Source organism: Papaver somniferum, chromosome 6 (genome assembly GCF_003573695.1).
Source record: "Papaver somniferum cultivar HN1 chromosome 6, ASM357369v1, whole genome shotgun sequence".
In the NCBI taxonomy this organism is placed as follows: domain Eukaryota; kingdom Viridiplantae; phylum Streptophyta; class Magnoliopsida; order Ranunculales; family Papaveraceae; genus Papaver; species Papaver somniferum.
The window spans coordinates 16,606,540-16,621,528 of record NC_039363.1 but is presented as its reverse complement, the minus strand read 5'-3'; positions in this window follow the sequence as shown (position 1 = coordinate 16,621,528).

The following is a 14,989-nucleotide window of genomic DNA, read 5'->3' as shown; positions in this document are numbered from 1 at the left end:
ACCCATCCTACAGAACCCAAACCCTAAATCGTAAAACCAAAAAAAATTGAAGGAAGTTACCCAATTCGTCTTCCTGTCTCTCAATCTCTCACCGTCTTCCTGTGTACATCGTCTTCCTGAAGCTCATCGCCGTCCTGTCTATCAATCTCTCTCTGAAACGTTGAAGAACAATGGTGAAAACCTTTGCTCGTAATCAAAATACAAAACAAAAGTTAGGTTAACTTTTACCTGTTCTTAACCTGTCCACGAACACCTTGCCTTGCATGCAATCCGTCTAATCGAGCAAGATCTTATCTTCTTCTTCCACCCTCTCAATCTCTCATGGGTTCTCTCCTCACTCGCCTGTCTCTCTCAGCCTCTCTCTCTATCTCTGGTCTGTGTGGTTTAGGTTCGACAGAGGAAGATAAGATCTGGTGCACACGTACGAACCACACGGGTGGAACAGGTGTCAATTAAGGTGCACGTGTCGGGACCTTGGATGCCCACCTGTCATCGATTTTGGGGCACACGTGTCAAAGAGACTTACACGCTTCGTTGGGATAAAGGGCAAAAAAGACATTTCACCTAACAGTTGACTAGTCAAAGGAAATCAAAATGCCCCATTTTGACCAAAATAAAGAAAACTAACGGAATGGGGCATTTTGATTTCTTGCCTAACGTCCGGGGTTCAAACCTAGGGGGTCGATTTTGGGGCATTTTGTCCTTTAACCCTTCCAAAAAATAGGTATATAAGCAGATACTCAATCTTGAAGATTTCTACACACACAAGATAACGTTAGCTCAATCGAAATAAAAATTGTTGTAACTTGTAAGAGCTTATGGTCCTAGATCTAGACAAGGTAACAGCTTATACATACATTTCCTCCTAGGTCATCGGCTATTCGTCTGAATTGAGTTTAATGGAAGCATTGTTGAGTTTCTTGAGAACAAGAGCATCCTTGTTACTGGTTTTACTGGCTTTCTAGGCAAGGGTATGTAACCACATACCAGTCTTGTAAGACACAATTGGTAATAAAAATGAACCATCGGTCATATACCACATACGTAAGAGTATGTGGAGTCCATGTGAGATTTTATGCCGTATCCATTTATTTCCGAAAGGGTAATGCTCCCCTCCATCCCTCTAGAGGGAGACATGGAAATACTTAGCATAGACTCAGCCGGTGAAGAAGAGGCTCTACTCGAGGACGATTGGAGAACGTCAATCATAATATATTTAGCCAACGACGACTTCCCAAGCGATCAACAACTCGCATACAAAGTGATATCACGATCCGGGAATTACCAGCTCAAGGAAGGTGTTTTATTCAAACAATCGTACCTAGGACCATTGTTCAGGTGTCTTTCCTTTACTGAATGACAAAACATACTAAGGGAGATACACTATGGTTACGCAGGGAACCATAGTGGGGGACGATCGTTAGTCCACAAAGCAAGATTGCAAGGATACTTTTGGCCTCGCATGAATGAGGACTCCAAGCAAATGGCAAAGTCCTGCATAGAATGCCAAAAATTTGGCAAAATAAGGCACGCACCATCGATGGATCTAAAGTCTGTCCTAAGCCCTTGGCCATTCGTCAAATGGGGAATCGACATCGTTGGACCCCTACGAGCTGGAACTGGACAGCGAACATACTTAATCGTTGCCACATACTATTTTACAAAGTGGGTAGAAGCCTCAGCCCTGAGACACATCCGAGACCATGATGTCTTTAAGTTTCTTTTCGAACATCATATGTCGCTTTGGTACCCCAGCCGCAGTATCAGACAATGGGGCCCAACTCCGAGGGAAAAATATTGATCTCCTTTTCAACTGTTTCAAGATCAGGAAAAATAAATTCACACCCATCTACTTTGAAAGAAATGGCCAGGCAGAGGAAACTAATAAAAGCATCGCTGACATAATCAAAAAGAAGCTAGATGGATACGACACCAGTTGGTGCGAACAGTTACATAACGTTCTTTGGGCATACCAAACAACTCTGAGAGAAGCAAGAGGGATGACTCCCTTCGCTCTCACGTATGGCACAGAAGCGATCATCCCAACCGAAGCAATGATTCCCACAACCAAGACCGAGGCATGGGAGAAAAACCTAACCTCGGATATGATACTCTCCAAGTTAGGCGACCTGGAGGAGAACCTAGAAATAGACCTCCAACGAATAGAAAACTATCATCGGAGGTTAGCTTGGGAATACAACAAACGTGTTCATCAGAGGAAATTTAGCCCAGGCGACAAAGTCTGGTGTGAGATTCCGCCATATCAACGCGAATCGGGCAAATTTGCACCCACATGGGAAGTCCCACTAACAGTCATATCCAAGGAAGGCGATGGAGCATACATATTGCTCAAATCCAACGACGAAGAACTTGAACGCCCATGGAACATCAGATACCTAAAAGCATACAATGCTTAACAAGTTTCATGGTGGAACAAACCAAAATCTGAGAATAGGGTACAATCCCTACTTGTTAAAGGTCATGAAATCTTCCTCAAATGTACTAAGGGTTTATAAACCCTCTTTTGAGTAATAACCCTTTTGTGCACATTCCTCTATTTTCCTTGATTTTTGTTTATTTTGATTATTTTTATTTTTATCCTTTTTCTTTATTTTTTTGATTTTCATATAGAATAATCACATCATACTTGCATTATACCAAAAGCCCATCAAGACTATGGCACGGTGCTAGCCACACCTTCCATTCTACAACGAATGATGCGGGTAAAATACCTAAGCTACCTAGGACGGACACAAGACCTAAGGTAATGCCATCACGATCAGGAAATCGGATGATGTCCTGCCATAACAGGAGATATCCATAATCAAGGTACTTACTTTTGGCCAAGACAATAATCACTTGACCGAGATATCTCCCTTCAAAACATGGTTAAAAACAAAGTGACTCAATATTAGAGCACTCAACCAAGGGGCAGGTGTAGCCTAAACTGGCCGCCACTAAAAAAACTCAAGTCCACAACAGCACACGGAGTGAAAGGGATTATGCTATATCTAGATGTCCAACACTGTAAGAGATGACATATCCAACTAAGGAACTGATTACTCCCTGACTTTGTCACCCATGATTGGACCAAGAAAACGTATCGAAATCCCTCAGAGCCGGCAAATTAAACACATCATACGAGATAGTTTACCAAGGAAAAGCTATCATCAATTTCAATAAAACGTGCTAATTACATACACTCTTCTCCTCGGACGAAACACGAGGTCATCTAACCCAAAAGGGTTATAAAGCACAGAAACACAAACGAAGCAGCATCACAACTATGCCTTGCCAAAGCAGTGTCCATCCGAGACAGGTCAACCTCTGAAGGGAGCAATCACATCACCCAACTGGGGCATCCACCACTCCAATCTCGGATCGGTAAGGCCGTCACGAGCTGGAGCAATCCCATGACTTTTTATGAAGTCTGAACCACCAGTAGCTTTCCCTCGCTACACATTAACAACCGAATAATGCTAAGGCATAAAACAGGGGCAAGGTATACATATATACGCTTAAACATTAAAACAATATTTTATACCTCAACATCCCCAACAGCTTAGACGAAAGCACAAAAATATTTATTAGCTCACATAGCAACATAAATTGTTTCTAAGCCAAAACGGGTAAAAAATCACATGACGCAAAGTGTTCCCAAGGTCAATCGTCAGAAGAAACACTCTATATGAAGTTTTTCCAAGCTTGCCCGCAAAAAAATAATTTTGGCAAATACGAAATCTTCTAGTAAGGAGTTCAATGCACTAACAGACAAACCATCCCCCTTAAACCTTCAGTAAGCTAAAGACGATGCGGGAAAAGACAGGTCTCTCTGAGAAGACATTAGTGATGATCTAGAAACCGGAGCAAGAAAAACCGAAGTAACACATAAATGAGAGGATATACCGTCATTTTAGAAAAAACATGAATAAGTACCTTATTTCCATGGATGACAAGGAGGAAAACGTTCACTGAACATAGAAAGCTGTCGCAAAAAAAAAGAGGCTCTAAAGTTCTACAGAAGGAAAAAAGAGAATGAAACTCATTTCTCCACCACAAGAGGATCTTTATAGGGATATAAATTCCCAAAAAGACAATCTGCATTTTCAAACCCAAGGTGGTCAAGGAGCGACAAACAAGAAGATGGAAATCTCGAAGAACGACCTCCTCTCCTAAAAAGTCTAGACGCTTCAGACAAGTACGCATTAAAAGTGCAGACATGGGGAAAAAGACAGAACGATTACCAAGTTTTTTTCCCATCATGCCCTTGGCAAGTTGAAAAGAAAAGGAGCAAAATGTGAGGGTAAAATACCCGATCACCATGTGTCATCATCTCAAGAGATTCTCATGATGAGACGATAAGAGAGAAGCACCAGATCATAATCCATAAAGTAGTTTCATTTGAATCGAGACGCCTGCTACTACGTTACATGAATGATGCGTGTAGGGAGTGGTCTAATCAACTCAGACGGTCAAGTATAAAAAGGAGGACCGCATTTAATGGAGGATCAGAAGAAGCGTGAGCGAGTCTGCAATACCTCAGAGATCTCGTACGACCTATACTATAGCCCGAGAATGATGCAACACGAGGTTACCTGAGAAGAGCAACACGATGGTGTACACGGCGAGATAACTCGGAGAGGAACCCAGCATGCCATCACGAGGGATAGTATATAAGCTCGTTCGAGGTCCTGAGGAGATATACGACATACTCCAGATGCTCGGCGAGGCCAGACCTTCACGAGTCTTATTCTGTCTATAAATACCAGTCCATGTAGAAGGAGATGGACAACTTATGTAACATTTTAGATGGTCTTTCTACAGAGAATTCCTGAGAGAGATCTAGAGAGAGAAATAATAAGAAGTCTAAGTGACATTTGTAGTTCTTTCAAGGGTAAGACCTTATGATCAATAAAGAAAACATCTTCCTTCCCGTTGACGTAGGTCTTCATGGCCGAACCACATTATATGCTTGTGTCAATCTTTACTTTTCATGTTCTTTGCATCTTGTTCATCTTTAATCTTGAATGTTTGAGTAGTTTATAGCCTTTAGATTTACATGAGTGTGTAGTCATCAGAAAAGATGCAACTACGTACAGTTAATGCAGAGGGTCTGGTCCTCCAGGAATCTGCCTTTTACACCGAATCTATTGTCGTATATATACGTATAGACGGGTTGTCCTCCGAGAAACTGCCTCGTTACACTGAATTCATTGTCGTGTAGAACTGGTCCTCCAGGAACCTTTCTCTTGACCTCATAGTCAAGAGACAGGTACTAACTATGGGTACCCTGACTCCATTCGTTGATCGCTCTTAATTGAAATATTTACATAATGACCATGTATGTTTGAAAATTAGAGTTCATTATTAAGATTTTTTTTTAGTTCGTTTCAAAATTTGTATTTTTAAAAGAGTACAAAATGCAATGTTCTAACTAGATACTAATATTATTTTGTACATGTGTAGTTTTTGTGGAGAAATTGCTCAGAGTCCATCCGAATGTAAAACATATGTTTCTTTCTTCAAAAGCTCATGATTCAACATTGGCATCTGCATGGCCAGGTACACACCAAATTTTAAAACCCATCCAGTGGCATCCTTCAAATGTTATACATTAGAGAACCCTGATTTTAGGCATACCAAAATCTTCTTAGGCATACAAAGCACTAGTCCTAACTTGGGTGACCTTATAAGGGGTACCCTATGGGGTGGTTCAATTATCTATATGCCCTTAAGTCCTTTAAATTACTACTAGTCTATCCCTAACCCTAATACAAAACCTATAATCAACTACACCTAAAATCAGTTTCATTCACCTTCTTCTTCTTCCTCTCCACAACCGAACTCATTCACCCTTCCCTTTCTTTTTTTTCATCGCGGAAATTTAATTGTCGATTCGTGAAACTTTAATCGACGATTAAACTCATCTATATAATGGGTCGTCGTAAGGCAATATCTCGTTCAAATCGATCGATTGAACAACCTATTGATGAAGAAGAAGATTTAGAGAGTGAAGAACAAACTCAAAATCAACCACAAAATCAACCGGAAGAAGAGATTGAAGAAGAACCAACTCCGGAAATGAGAATAAGAAGGTTAGTTCTACAAACCCATCTCATATTTGATGTTTTTGATTGTTTTGGTCGATTTAATTCGTCAAAATCATGTGTTCTGCGGCGGTTACAGGGTATGGTTCGGCGTAAAACAAATGTTAGATGTGCTCCGAGCTGTTCTTGGAACTGAACCCTGAAAGTGCATATGAACGGCTCGGCGTAGATCTGAAATCCGTTTTGAGCCGAACTTAGTGACACAGAGACTTATATTTAGAATCGGCTTATTCGATGGTGTTAGTTTTGTGCCGAATATGTTTTGTGAATTTCAGAAATTTTGCATGTGCGTAGTATCGGCTTGTATGGTAGTATTAGTTTTGTGCCGAATAAATGTTGTTTGAATTTCAGAATTTTTGCATGTGCTTAGGATCGGCTTGTATGGTTGTATTAGTTTTGTGCCGAATAAATGTTGTTTGAATTTCAGAATTTTTGCATGTGCTTAGGATCGGCTTGTATGGTTTTATTAGTTTTGCGCCGAATAAATGTTTCAATTCATAAGTCTAGATTCAGCTTATTCGATAGTATTAGGGTTGCGCCGAATATCATTGTTAAAATTTCATAAATTTTACAAGTGTATAGCATCGGCTTATTTATATGATATCATGTTGCGCCGAATACATGTTTGAGTTCATAAACATGTATTCGGCTTATTTGACGGTATCAGTTGTGAGCCGAATATATAGGATCGTCTTATAATTGTTTTGTGGTATGAGACGATCCACTCTCTGTGTAAGCTAATAAAAATTTCAAGACATGATTCATTTTTGCGCCGAATTAGTCTTATAACTTTCATACTTGTGTCAGGACCAATGCCGCGGGTAGGGAGATGTTGAAAAAAATGAAGGCCAAACTTGGTTGCAAAACACCAATGACCGTGGAAAAACAAAAATACCTCATCAACAAGTGGGATGCAATCATCAACAAAGGACAAAGACCCGAGGAACCCGAACAAAGGCCTGACACTAAGAAGAGGGGTCGTGGTTAAATGCCCTTTTATGTTTCCAACTTCTTTTTAATGTTTTTCTTAAGTTTTAAGTACACTTTTATGGTGTTGCAAACACCTTTGCTTTTAGGTGCTCAACTTTGTTTTTAATGGTGCTGGGATTGGGTTATGGACACCTTCAATTTCATGTTTTAATGAATATCTTAACAGTTATGCACCGAATGTATAGAGTTCGGCTTATCCTCTAATGTTAGTTACGTGCCGAATCATTTGTCCTTCAGGTTCGGCTTTTTCTATAATTTGAGTTATAAGCCGAGCCTTAAAAAACATTATTGGTGTAATCCAGTATATAGTTCGGATTAAACCTCACCAATATGGTGAGCCGAATCTGTAAAATTTTTCAAATTTTTTTAAAAAATAGCCGTTACTTATATGGTTCGGCTTATGTTCTAAAATTTCTATAAGCCGAACCTTTACTTTTTTTCACGAAAATCTAGGAACGACTCTTTTTTTGAAAGATATAGCCGTTGTAAAAATATATTCTATATATACCTACATGTTTTTTCATATTCTTAACCACATATGCTCAACAAATGGGACCCCCAACTCCTAAGTTTACTCTAGAAGAAGATTTATCTCTTTGCACTAATTATGTAGAATACTACCCAAAGAAGGGTGAAGAACGACGAGTAAATGGTCTGATGAGTATGTACTACTTGGTTAGAATTCATGAAGCCTTCAGCACGAAAACAGGTAATCCTCACAACCGGGATAGTGCGTCCTTGTTTTGCCGAATTATAAGTATTAAGAAAAAAGTCACAGACTTCATAGCTTTAGTTCGGATTGTGAGTCGATATTGACTCAAAGGTGAAACAAACTCTGAGATTGAAGTTCGAGCTCTAGAGGAATGTCGACGATGGAAGGGAAAGAATTTCAAATACAAAGATCACTACCACATTCTTAGAAGGTTTCTCATTACCCGTTTAGGATATTAGAAATTAATTGCAAGCCTACTATGTAGCAGGATGTAATCCACAATTTCTATGAATTTGAAAAGTCTATTTAGAATGATATAATAATTCTTGTATTCATGAATCATGAAAGGTTCGGCTTTCTTCAGAAATATACTACAAGCCGAACCTAGCAAAGTAATTCTGGTTTTTTAAATTTTCAAGGTTCGGCTTGCAGTGAAATAATATTATAAGCCGAACCTGACAAAAAAAATCTGGTATTTTTTTGTTGTCAGGTTCGGCTTTCAGTAAATTGTTCTTATAAGCCGAACCTGACACAAAATAAACGGATAAATCCATGAAACATTTTTTATTGAGATCCTAAACGAATCTCATCCTCTTCACTGACCTCTTTCTCATCATCTTCACTGACCTCATTCTCATCATCTTCACTGACCTCTTGCTTAATCTTCATCCTCATCACTTGAAAACGTAATTAGTTGTCCACTTGGAGGCTGCACATGCAAAGATTTCCAAAGATCCATTTCTATCGCATAATTTGTACACCAATCCATCGCAAAATTATTTTCAAATCTAGGCCAAAAGGCTGCACTCATCAAGGGTGGTAATGGGCAACCGGGTCTAAGTTTGAGGCCGATAAAATGACAATTTTGAACAAATCCAAGAACAAGTCTTCTATCCTTTACACCATCATTGCAAGATTTTGTTGGAGGCGCGTAAGTAAAGCTACTACCCGTCCATGCGAAACAATGTACGACACAATTGAATGTCTCCGCTATTAAAAACCCACAAATGGGCATTTCCATCCAATGTTCTTCGGTAATGATAAAATCCCCATGTAAACGACGTTCGAATGCAACGTACTCCGCTGCCACCCCTGCATCTTTTCTTGGACCTGTTCTCATCATTGTCTTATAGAATTCTTTGTTTTTACGTAGGATTTGTAACAATCGTTTCCGAATATAGTTCACTTCATTTTCAGGGGGCACTAGATTATTCCCTTCCCTAAAAGGACCAAGTTGTTTCGCTGTGACGTATAACCACAATTTCCATCGCCTTGCACGCCGTCCATTGCTATAATATACTCATGAATTATTGGCGATAGATCTTCCAATTAGTTACGTATATAAAATTGATAGGCCTCATATACCTACCGGACTTATCTCTTTTGGGTCCTCTCATCCTACCAATTTCATGTACGGTCCTTTTCTCCTTTATCTTAGTTTGTGAAGGATACATCTTAGCCTTCCCCTTGACATCCTCTTTAATATCCTTAGCTTGTGACGGAAAATCATTATCATTCACCTCTTTGTTACTTGTTTCCGATTTTTGAATACTCGGGCGACCTCGTTTTTTTGGAACTTTGACTTCTTCCTCCTTCATCAACTTCTCAATTTCTTTCTTTTCCTTTTCAAACCTTGCATCATGGTACTCAACGCCGGATGGATTCCTTTTATTAGCCAATAGTTCCTTGTTGGCTTGTCTAGTTTGAAAATTATTCATTTTCTTACTATTCTTACCTTTCGGGTCACTCTTCTCCGGTTCCAAAATATTTTCTTGGGTGAAAGGATACATGACCGACATCATATTTTCCCATAGGAATTTCTTTTGAGGGCGGGACATATTCCTATACATCTACGCCAATTTTTTCCCATTTGTCGTGTCCCATATCTCTAGATCATCCTCATCGTCTTCGGTTGGGAGAGGATCGAAGCTTAATTGTTTCCAAAAATGATCAATATCCTCAAATGGTATGATACCATCCTTGTACCTAAGTAGGTCATGGCGGCATGGAAGTCCCATAGATTTCTTCATTGTACAAACACACTCTTCCTCCAAGGTGGCACTTAATATCTTAATCAAATCCACTTCTTTCATCAACAAGTCGATGCATAGATGGGAGACTCTATAAGTTAATTCCCATAGCCAATTAGTACCATAATTCTTGTGTCTAAACATAAGGTCATGATCGAACGCGGTTTTAATTCTCACAACATCACTTTTGAAATATTCATCAATTGCATCAAAAAACGTGACAAAAGTGTCAACCCAACCAAAAAGGTTCTTCTTCAACCGATAATGAGCCGACTCTACCATACTTGTGGCTTGGTTGTCGAAGTGTTTGTGCCGATTTGTGAAACAACTCACGAACCTTTCTTATTAGGTTCCAACACATCTTTGACCAAGTAAGTAATGACATCGGGGTAGGCGGTCTTCCAATGCTTAATAAGCATTTTAAAATTTTCTTCATAGACATCCTCGGTGATTGACCATATCAAAGCTTCCCATTCGCCTTGGAAAGCCCACAACATCTCATTATGTTCATATGCTTTCAAGAATTCCTTCTTTTTCTTTACTCGTGTCTCCAACGGTAGCTTAGCAATATTCTCTAATTCTTTCAACTTAAGTGGTTGAATTATCGGTTGACATTTTTTCCTCACATTGCACCATATGTGAAACGTACAAAGAAAATTGAATGCATCCGGAAATACCTTCTTAATAGCATACATCAACGATGAATCTTGATCGGAAACGAACACTTTAGGAAGAGCACCCTCCCGGAAGATTAACTTCAATTGTTCTAACCCCCAAAATAACTCTCTTTCTTCTCGTTTTTCATGAAACAAAAAGCCATGAACGGTGCCTTTGTCGAAGTATGCCCCACAATGTTCATCAACGGCATCTCATATTTATTAGTCTTGTACGTGCAATCCAATAATAACTTTGGGAAGCATAGAGCCAATTGGGCGCATTCCGGGTGGGCAAGGAAAAGGTGTGTGACTTGACCGAAGTCATCCAACTTCTTTTGGCAAGCGTAGTTATTCTTCACCCTAACCACATTACTTGTTGCATCACCATCCTACCTTGCAAATTGAGTCTTCTAATCTTTTGTCTTGCATTGTAGATAGTTTGCATAGTCGACTTGTTATTCTTGTTGTCCGCCTTCAATTTGCTAAGAATCCTAGAAGGTGGCAAACGTGCCGTGTCATTTTATCCACTTCTAGCATCTCGTCGGGTTTGAGTCGCGCTACTTTCGCATGTCCATGAAGGTCTTTGGGACGTGGGTGGTTATGACGACAATCCATATCTTTATTCATTATCCAATATTGATCTTCTTTGTTCATGGACTTATTCTTGAGGTTGAAAACGATCTTGAAAGGGCAATTTCTTTTCTTCGTCTTCGTCCTATTCTTTCTCCCGGTCTTCCCAACGTATACAGTACCCTTTTTAACCTTGCTAGCGCCGGTTCCACTACGCTCACAAATCATTTCAAACCGATCCCATCGGCTTTGTTGTCCGTTAACTAGTACACAATTTATCTTCATCGCGTGTTCCTCAAGCCAATCCAGAACTTCTGGTTTAGTTTTCCATATCTACGTTCATTCCAAAACAAGTAATTTGTAAGAAAAACTTTGGAATATTCCGACAACATTAAGGTAAACAAAAGGTTCTTACATACCAAATCATTTTGGAAGTGATCCTTGGTATCCTCGTGAATTATGTCTACTGGATCAGGTTGATTTTCCATGGGTCCGAGCACGATCTACAAAGAATATCACAAGGTTAAACACTAGAAAGGAAATATAATAACAAGGTTCGGCGCATTCGATAATCACATTATGTGCCGAACTATAAACATTTACAGGTTTCGGCTTATACGATATCCTCAATATGTGCCGAACCACGAACAATATTTTAACCCAAAAATTAACAAATTCATGTTCGGCTCAGACGATAATCATATTATGTGCCGAAGCTTGAACATAAGAGGTTTCGGCTGATACGATGTTCTCCATATGTGCCGAACCAGTAACAATATTTCAACCCAGAAATTAATAAATTATGTTCGGCACATACGATTTTGGATATATAAGCCGAATTAGTAATGATTCTATTCCGGGCTATTCAGGATGTTGTTCGTCTTACTATGAAACTTTCATATAAGCCGAACTAGTGTCTAGCAAAAAGGTTGGAATTGGAAATTATAGGTTCGGCGCATGCAGTAAACAGATGCAGCAAGACGAACCGTTCATCAATTGGTAGATTCGGCTCATAGATGTGAGCCGAACCTCGACCTGTTTCGCCGAACCATGATTCAAAAAACCTAACTTTTGATAATTGAGAGCTATAGAAGTGAGATTAAGTATAAGATATAAGTGTACCTGTGTATTAGAAGCATTGGGTTCCTCATCAATGTCTTCAGCATCAGGATTTGGCTCATAAAAATCATCATCTTGAGTTTGTGTTTGAGTTTGAGCTTGAGTTTGAGTGGGTGTAAAATCATTCTCATAATCTAAGAAATCAGCCATTTCTGGATCATTGTTGTAGTTGATATGTATTTTCCTAGGTTTTTTAGATGAATGATGACCCTCCTCATCCTCCATTGAATCAAGAATTAGAATTTTCTCACTTTCTCCTTCTCTTTCTCTCCTTCTTAACCAAACCAAAACTTTAATATTTTTTTTCCTCAAATTTTTCGTCTAAACAACTCTTATAATTCTGAAAATTATTTTAATCACTAAACAAAATATTTAATCACTAATCAAGATTATTAACACTAATACGTAAATGGCAGATTTGCCATTAAAATTTTTTTGGGTTAAGGGGTTATCTGATTTTGCTATTTCACAACTTTTTTTGTCTTCATTCAGTATGCCTTGGAAGATTTTAGTATGCCCAAAATTATAATTCACATTAGATATAGTCTCTAGAATCAGCAACCCAGGGGATGACCAGGCCCGTTAACCCGAAGTAGCATCTGTTAAGTCGGTTCCTTGATGTGGATAACCAACAAGAGTCGGGTCCTTAACCCAGGAAAACATCATATAATGTCCGCATCTTTATTCTTTATAGATGAAACAGTTACAATACCTAAGATTATACAACAATCCGTATCATCAGACAAACAACAGAAATGAGTCTTCTCGAAACATTGGCCAAGAATTTCCCAAAAGTGCACAATCACAGCGTGCATGCGCAGTGCAATACTAATCTACATATAGGATGTTTTTTTTCTTCGTAAAATTGGTTAAAAAGACCAAAATCAATAATTTCTGGATGAAAAGGACATTTAGATTTTGATACCGTTTAAATGGACAAAAATGTAAAAATATCCAGGATGTAAACAGTTTCATCGTACCCATTTTCAAATACTTTTTTTTTATTTTTAATTGACATCAGGATGCATCCAATTTCATCCTTACTATTTTTTACGTTTAAGTCAGGATGAATCCAATATCATCCTTGCTATCTTTTTATTGTCCATTTCACCCATTTTTACTCGTCCATTTGAATCATGTTTTAAAAATATTTGGACAAATGACCCATTTTTCGTTTTTCTTTTCGGTATCAGGTATATTTTACTATAAAAAAGTTAGTAATATCCGTAGGAGATACTAATTATGTCATGGTACTATGGTAGGTTGGTTGTGCACATATCTAATGATACTTTTATAAAGTGTTTCAGGTCATCTAATATAGTCCATACATACTGATAGTACTATATTACTAGTCGTTGATATCCCACATTTACTCCAACGGCAACCTGCAATTCTGCAAAAACATTCAACATTAAGTATATAAGCATGCCTGTCGACATCTCAAGCATTTTTACACAAGAAACCATTTTCACTTGGTCTTATAAAACTACATCGATCTGTCACGTGTTTAACTTCAATGACTTGTTTGGTGCAGTAAGAAGTTTAGCCAGAGAACAAACCAGAAACATGTATGCATGGCCAGTGCAATTGTAGCATGCTAGCTTCCAGTTGATGTTAGTCGGACACAGGTACATTTTTTTTTTTGTTTTGTTTTTTTTTTTGATCGGTAAATCTTTTTGATGCTGGTATCATCACCAGGTGATCGGTGACTTTACCACTGTATATTCCTGTATAAATGCTTCCTGTCCCCTCGAATTTAATCCTGGTAGGTTGTTAGTAAATGTAGAAATAGTACGCACCCCCGCCTTAATTTTGCAAAACAGGCTATTGCAATCATCTGGCCGAATGTAGTCCATACGTACTCACGACAGTATTAATTTCAATACAGATCAATAATCATGGTAGGGTTTTTTTTTCTGATCGATAATCATGGTAGGTTATTACTGAAAGTAGAAGTCTACATCCGGCATTGATTTACTCAAAAAAGTGTATAAGCAGACATGTCAATCTTGTAGACTTCTACTGAAGAAAATATTCGATCTATCTAATAAAAAACTTTGTTACCTACACTCGGTGCAAACTTTCAGTGAGTTGTTTGGTGAATTAAGGAGTGTAGTAGGATAGACGTATATTTCCTAGGTCATTGTATGGATGAATTGTTGAGTTTCTTAAGAAAAAGGGCATTCTTCTTTTCTTTTTTTTGATGGGCAAAGTTCAAAAACAGATTAAAGACGTAGTAGGAAAACAAACTCAAGAGCTACAAACGAACAACCTAACAAAAGCAAGATGAACAAGCTCTCAACAAAATCCAAAAACCCAAAAAGACAAGCACAACAAATACATTAAGAACAAGGGAAGTTTTGTCAGTTGTTCTACTGGCGCTCTCTAGGAAAGGGTATATAGACTACATATTACCGGTCTAAAACACCGGTCTAAAACACAACTGATATAAGAAAATGGAGCAGGCACCAGTCCAATCGCATCAGGGACGGAGCTTAGACATTTACGCTCTAGGGTCAAATGGTTTTTTTTTTCCTATATTCACCAAAAAAAAGTTTTTGATCCATTACAGATTAAAGTAATACGAAAGCTCATCATTTAGTATAAACGCTTACTATTTTTGTGATCCGGAGAAAAAAATAAAAAGTCAAATGAACTCGTAATTTACACTTATAACTATATTACACTTATTCTTCTTAAATCGTAACGCTAACTACCTCAACCGGGGGCCACTGAGATGCAATAAAGAGTCATGATCTTGTTCAGGGGTAGCTAAGATGTGTGTTTATTGCGTTTTTAATTAAC